Here is a 7,994-nt window from a genome sequence, read left to right as displayed (position 1 = left end):
CCTTACAAATGAGAAAATTAAAATTTGACACTAACAAGTTGGTTGCTGGAACCCTACTTTCTCTATATAGTAGTCCACTTTCTCCTCTTTTGTTTCTTTTAGTTCTATGCCAAAAGTTATGGGAGATAAGACCCAGTCGATGAAGCATGGCATAATATGTAAAGTGGAAGAAAGGTATTTTACTAAAAGTTTGCTCTTCAAATTAATGTTCTATGCTATGAATGTATAAACTATAAACACATCTTGATTTGAGGTCTGGGTTTGTTTCGAAGAAATGTATAACAGATAATGCTTAGCATTCAATATATGTTCTGAAAAGTGCTTACAAGATAGCATGCTAATTCCAATCCTTTACTCTTTTATTTATTCTTTATTTTTTTAAATGTTTATTGAATGTATGCTCTATACCAAGGATTATAGTATTAAGAATGTGAGCAGTTTACATCTCTGTTTCTTTCTCTCTTCCACATTTTTCTACCTTATGTTCCTCTAAAATATATTTAAAGTAGTTTCTGTATATATAATAGCTATATATGTATATATAAGAATATATATATAAATGAACTTTCAGAATTCAAATAATTATGAGTAAGATGGATAGTAAGCAAATGAATGCAATGTGAGAGATTAGAGTTAGCAGGTTACAAAAGGAGTCACTGGAGTGTGGCAAATAATCCTACCTGTGAGGACAAAATGTAATCCAGATCTCATTTTGTAATGAACATGTAAGCAGAAGTTCACCAGTGGCAAATGGAGAGAGCTCTTTGTGTGTGTCAGAGGGGAAGCATATGTAAAAGATGAGAGAGCATATGTAAAGGACCAGCATGGCATTTGGAGAAGAAAAAGCAGAGAGCAGATGGAGGGAAGTGACAGAATACGGCCCTGAGAAATAGGAGAATAGGCTACTGAGAAAGATGCAAAAGATGTTGTTTGTACACAGACAGGAACATATAGTTTTTATTTTTTCCTAAACTTTACTAGAATCAATAGATTTTTTTTAAATGGAAGAGTCACAGGAATTCTGAGCAGTGTGGTAGCTGTTCTATTAATTTCTTTATTCATTTATCAATTTATGCATTCATTCAACGAACATGTTTTAAGCACATGCTATCTGACCTAGACATTGATCGTTTGTTTAGTTAGCAGAGATTCTGCCATGCACCAAGGTATAGAAAGTCTTGGGAAGTACAATAAGAAAGATGTCACACACACACGCAAATCGTAATAATGTGTGTAAACACATAGTCTTGGGGGTAGGGCATAGGGAAGGTCATAAAAAACCAAAAGTGAACCATCTCCTCAGCTGAAGATTAGCATATTCTAGGCCAGAATCTCTGTGTTCTGCGTCAACCCATTTCTCAACTGTGAAGGAGTGAAAACAGCTACTGGAGAGAAGCAGGTTAATGAATAAAATGAATAACCAATACTAGCAAATTTTCTCTTTTGGAAGCAAAAGTTCTAAGACTCTTCCTGGAATTGGAGTAATGATCTGAAATTGTAGCTGCTCTCTATAGAAATAGGGCGTTCAGGACGGAAACTCCCAAACATTGTTTTCTTGAATTACAGAAAATGTAAAGATAGAACCAATAATCACTATCAATTTCAATTCTTAGCATTGACTCAAACACACACACACGTTCTTCCATTCAGACACACCAACGAAATTCAAGAAAGGAATACCTGAACAGAAATCTAAGAAAAACTGGCAGGGAATTTAAAGAGAATTTATGCCTAGGTCTTGTTTAGTTTCCTTAAAATGCATGCAATTGATGCACACTTGTGAATGTAGAAAAAGAAGAGAGGTGGAGAATAAGTTCCTTCTCTGCTGTGTCCTCAGTCAGTTCCGCTCCCCACAATGGATGCGATCTCTTGTTAATTGATTGTTCCTATTAGTTCAGCAATATCCTATGTAAATAAAAGTGTAACTATAAATATTATATATACATGTATATATATATATATATATAAAACACTCTATACTTTGCATTTTCCAAAATGTAAATCTTGAAGATCACAGACAGCAGCCTCACACTACTTCCCTGTAATATTAATTTATATCAATACACTGCTATTTATTCAGTCAATCTTCCATCAGTGGACATGTCAAATGTTTCAAATCTTTGGCTCTTAACATTAGAATTAATATCTCTTAAATGTGTCATATCACACTGCTGTGATTTTATCTCATATATATTAAAGAGGATAATTTCATACTTAGTATTTTATGAAGCCTCCAGCATACTCTCCTGGATCTTTAGTATCCATTGATTACCTCATTTCAGGGAATAAGGAAAGAAGTTCTCAACTTGGGCAAAGAGAAGGAAACAAAAAAGGCTTTAAAATACATTAAAATAAAAATCCGTAACCACATTTTTAAGAAAAAAACATTTTACTAAATCTGTCAATCTAATGGCATATGTTCCCAAACAATCTACCTAGGCTTCTATCAATGATTCCATGGATTGAATTGTGCCCCCCTCAAATTCATGTGTGGAAATCCTAACCCCCAACATTATAATATTTAGAGACAGAGCTTTTGGGAGTCTATTTGGTTTCGATGAGGTCATGAGGGTGTGGCCTTATGATGGGATTAGGGCTCTTATAACAAGAAACACCAGACCGCCCTCCTCTCTCTCTCTCTCTCTCTCTCTCTGCCGGGTAAGGACACAATGAGAAGGTGGCTGTCTGTAAGCTAGGAAGAGAACTCTCACTAGAAACCAACCATGTGTCCTCCTAATCTTGGACTTCCAGAACTGTTAGAAAATGAATTTCTGGTCCACCTAGAAGCAGCATCTCTGCTCCTTCTTGAATCTCCATCTGGTTCAGCCTACTGGCCTCCACTCCAACCTCCACCATGTCCATCAGGATGACCCATGAGTCCTACAAGGTGTCCACCTCTGGGCCCCGGGCCTTCAGCGTGCTCATACACCAGTGAACCTGGCACCTGCATCAGCTCCTCGACCTTCTCCTAGGTGGGGAGCAAGAGCAGCAGCTTCCAGAGTGGCCTGGGCAGCAGCATGAGGCTGTCGGGGGTTATAGGAGGATTGGTGGTGAGGGAGCATCACCACTGTCACAGTGAACCAGACCCTGCTGAGTCCCATTAACCTGGATGTGGACACCAACATCCAGACCATGTTCACCCAGGAGAAGGAGCAGATCAAGACCCTCAACAAGTCTGTCTCCTTCATCAACAAAGGGCGGCACCTGGAACAAGATTTTGGAGACCAAGTGGAGCCTGCTGCAGCAGCAGGAGATGCATCGGAGCAACATGGCCAACATGGTAGAAGCCTACATCAACAACCTTTGGTGGCAACTTGATGCACTGGGCCAGGAGAAGCTGAAGATGGAGGTGGAGGTTGGCAACATGCAGGGGCTGTTGGAGGACTTCAAGAATAAGAGGACAAGGTCAACAAGCACGCAGAGATGGAGAGTGAGTTTGTCCTCATCAGGAAGGATATGGGTGAAGGTTACATGAACAAGGTAGAGCTGGAGTCCCGCCTAGAAGGGCTGAAGGATGAGATCAACTTCTTCAGGCAGCTGTATGAAGAGGAGACTGTGAGCTGCAGTCCCAGGTCTCAGACACGTCTGTGGTCCTCCCCACGGACAACACACGCTCCCTGGATCTGAACAGCATCATCACCGAGGTCAAGGCCCAGTGCAGGAGATCGCCAACCGCTGCCGGGTGGATGCTGAGTTCACCTACCAGAACAAGTACGGGGAGCTGCAGACATTTACTGGGATGCACGGAGATGACCTCCATCGCATGAAGATGGGTATTTCCGAGACGAACCGAACATCAACCAACTGTGGGCTGAGATCGTTGGCCTTAAAGGCCAGAATGCTTCCCTGGAGGCCACCATTGCTGATGCTGAGCAGCATGGGGACCTAAATGTCAAGGATGCTGAGGCCAAGGTGACCAAGCTGGAGGCCGCTCTAAGAACGGCCAAGCAGGACATAGCATGGCAGCTGCGTGAATACCAGGAGCTCATGAATGTCAGGCTTGCCCTGGACGTGGAAACGGCCACCTACTGCAAACTGCTGGAGAGCGAGGAGAGCCGGCTGGAGTCTGGGATACAGAACTTGAGCATCCATACCAAGACCGCCAGCGGCTACTCAGGTGGGCTGAGTTCAAGGAACTTCAGGGACCTTACGAGCCCTGGCCTCAACTATGGCCTGAGCTCCTTCCAGTCCAGCTTCAGCTCTGGTGGGGCCTCCATCTCCTTCAGCTGCATCAGCTCCTCCAAGGCCGTCGTGGTGAAGAAGATCGAGACCCGTGACGGGAAGCTGGTATCCGAATGGTCTGATATTCTGCTCAACAGCCACTGCGGTCCCTCCCAGCCTTCCTCCTCCTGTGGCTGATCCGGAAGCTCTGAGACAGGGAGCTGTGCAGGGGAGCATCGGAACAGGAAGCCCACCTGAGGCACAGCCCCAGTCCTCAGCCCACCCTTGAGGGGAATCTACTGCCTGAGGTACCCCACTTCTCACGCCTCTACTAAAAGCCAATTCAAGTGTCTTCCAAAATAAAGCCTCAGCTGGCTCTGCCAACTCTCAAAAAGAAAAGAAAATGAATGTCTGTTTTTTAAGCCACTCAGCCTGTGGTATTTTCTTGTGGCAGTCCAAGCTGATCTAGACAAAAGGCTACCTCCTCCACTTGTCCAGTGAATGCCATCCCTTATTGCCCATTCAAGGATTCAGTTATGGGAATAGTCTTCTCTCTTTCTTCTCTCTTTCTGTAGCACCGATTTTCCCTCTCTCCTGGATCATTCTAAAAAGAATCTAGATTTAGAAAAGAACTCATTGACATCAAATCACTCTTGGCCCTTTTCCCATTTCTCTGCTGTTATTGAAAGCAAAATTCACTGAAAGACTAGTCTATATTTTGCTAATTCCAATTTTTCATCTCCTATTTTCTTTTCAATTCACTTTACTCAAGATTTTCTCTCTATCGCTAGACTGAAACAGCTCATGACAAGTCAACAGTAACCTCCACATGGCCAAATACCAGTGTTCTGATCTTATTCAACTCCTCAATAGTATTTGGAGATAATTGATCACTCCCTATGTTCAAACAAAGAGACGAATAAGCAAAAAACTTCCTACCTCAGCTACCAGGATATCATGTCCTCATGTTTTTGCTCAGCTTTTGGCCACTACTTCTCAGTTTCTTTTGCTGGATCCTCTTTTGTTCTTCCTTTCCTTCTAAATGTTGGAGTGTCCCAGGCTTATGCCAATGAAACTTCTCCTCTTAGGTACACATCTTCACTGGATGATTCCATCTAGCTCTACCGCTTTAAATATTCCTCCCCTGGACTTACTACTCATATACCAACCCACTTATTGTACGGTATCACTTGGATCTATAATAAACATTTTAAAATTACGATGCATAATATTGAACTCTTGTTTCTCCCTACAAAGCCCACTTAGTAAATGGAGCTACAGACTTTTAAAGAAAAATTATTGCTAATATTTTAAACTTCTCTCTTACTCTCATAAACCATATGCAGTCTACCTCTGCATCAGGTCTGCAGGACATTATTCTAAATCCACCGCATCTCACCTTTTCTATGGGTAACATCCCATACTGAACCAAAATGTTTGTTTTCCTGCAATAATGCAATAACCTTCTAACCCAGCTTCTTGCCTCCTCTCTTGGCTTCCTTTAATCCTTTTCTCCACAAGCTGGAGAGATCCACTTAAAATCACTATCTGTTTCAAAGTCCTCCGAAACATTTTTCCCATGTTAAAAATGCAATACTAACCATGTCCTATTGGTCCCAACATGGCCTAATCCACAGGTAATATGTCTAATTTTATCTCCTACTCCTTTATGTCTTGCTTTAAGGGTCCAATGCACTGAACTCCTTATTGATTCTTGAATAAGTTAATCTTATTCTATCCCAATGACATTCTATTCCCATCAAAATACATAGGGTATATATATATCTATACACACATACATATATACATATATATGTATACATGTGAAACATTTCTTTCTCTCTCAGCTGCTACTCCACTTTTAAGTATGATACATGAGGACATGAATTTTATCAGTTCATGAATTTTATCAGTTACTGGAAAACAAAGGACATATGCATCAATAAATATTGTCAAATTCCCTATTTAGGGGTTGGAACAGTTTTATTTGTATTATAAATGTAAGAGTGAGCCTGATAGCCTCCTCTCAAAGATGCTATGGGTCATTTGTTTTTTGCTAAGCTGATGCGTAAAAAAAAAGATCTCTCATATGAGTGAGGTAAAACATATTTTCATAGGTTTAAACATTTTCCTATTTCCTTTCTTTGTCCAATTTTCTATTTTATTATTGGTATTTTCCTGTTTTGTAGAAAGTCTTTAACTCTTTTAGAAAGTTGTAAATATTTTATCCTTGACTTTAGAAAAGTTTTAAATCAACTACTTGGAGGTATAATAAATATAGAATAAAATGAAATATTTAAAGTGTATAGGTTGGTTAGTTTTGATAGAAGTATACATCTGAGTAACCAAATCTAGAATCAAGTTATAGAACGTTTTTACCTCCTCAAATGGCACTTGTTTTAGTCAGTTCAGGCAGCTATAATAAAAATACCCGACACAGGCGTCTTAAAAAATACCACTGACTAGCGGCTCTTACAGTTCTGGAGGCCAGGAACTCTGAGATCAAGAGAGCACATGGTCGGGTTCTAGTGAGAGCCCTCGTCCTGGCTTGCAGACGGCCATGTTCTCATTGTGTCCTGATGTGATAAAAAGAGAGAGAGAGCTCTGGTCTCTAACTCTTATTGTAAGGGCACTAATCCCATCATTGGGGCTTCTCTCTAATGACATCGTGCAAATGTAACCACCTCCCAAAGGCCTCACCTCCAAAGACCATGGAGATTCAGATTTCGACATGTGAATTTTGAGGGAACACAAACATACAGTCCATAGCAGAACTCCCATGCAACTACCCCAGCGTAAGAATGTTCACAGCAACTTTATTCATACTTTACAAAAGCTGGGGGTAAATATAACCCAAATGTTTAGTATCCCAATTGTCAATGAATATATACACATATATTTTTTTCTCTTAACTCTGCATCTCATTTTCCTGCTTATTTGCAAGTTCTTTAATTTTTATCGTGTGCTAGACATTTTATCTAGAAGAATAGTAGATATTGAAATATATATTATACACAGACATAATATATACAAATATGTATATAATATACATATAGCACATATATTTTACAAATAACATAAATGTATGTCTATGTAATATAACTACTTTAAGGAGCTTCTATGCTCTTTTGGAAAGATGCTCAGTGATCTAGACTGTAGGAATAAGAAGTTGAACAAGAGTTTTGTTTATAGTATTGCTTTCTTAAAACTTTAATAATCTAAATATGCAAGAGTTAATAAATCTTTGAATATATTATATACATACTAAATTACCATGTTAAAAATCTCTCTTTATATATACGTTGATGCGGAGGTATGTCCAAGTCATTGTCGCGAGTGGTCCCTCCCTTGTAGGTATGAAAAATATTAGTATTTAGATTTGCACATATTTGAATGTTCAGAGAAAAGCCCAAAATACCTAATACCCACTAAGTATTTATCTGCTAAATGTAACATCTGGGACATTCAGTGGCAGTATTTTTAACTGCTGCATTTTCAGAGTACTGGTCACACTTTTCTGTTTCTTTGGATATTTCATATTTCTTCTAGTTGATGAAAACTGGGTATTTTAGATAATATAGTTAGGCAATTTTGGATTATTATTTTCTCTGTGTTTGTTTCATTGTATTTTTTGTTTTCTTTGATTTTTTTATTTTTTCAGTAACTTTTCTTGTCTGAATCCACGCACTCTCCCCTGCAGTGTGTGGGTACTGATGTCTCTGTTCAGTTCGTTGTTGCTGCTGTTGCTAACCTTGTTTCAGTTTTCTATACTTTGGAATTCTACGGGTGGTCTCTCAATCTACATTGCTTAGTGGTCAACCAACTACTGATCA

General features: G+C 39.6%; 1 pseudogene; it reads left to right on the top strand.

The window, feature by feature from the left end:
• The first annotated feature begins 2,854 nt into the window (after positions 1–2,854).
• Positions 2,855–4,359, top strand: LOC103552456 (keratin, type II cytoskeletal 8 pseudogene; annotated as a pseudogene).
• Positions 4,360–7,994: the final 3,635 nt, after the last annotated feature.

Source organism: Equus przewalskii, chromosome 22, assembly GCF_037783145.1.
Source record: "Equus przewalskii isolate Varuska chromosome 22, EquPr2, whole genome shotgun sequence".
Lineage (NCBI taxonomy): Eukaryota > Metazoa > Chordata > Mammalia > Perissodactyla > Equidae > Equus > Equus przewalskii.
The sequence above is the reverse complement of the archived record's forward strand: the minus strand, read 5'-3'. Positions and strand labels throughout refer to the sequence as shown.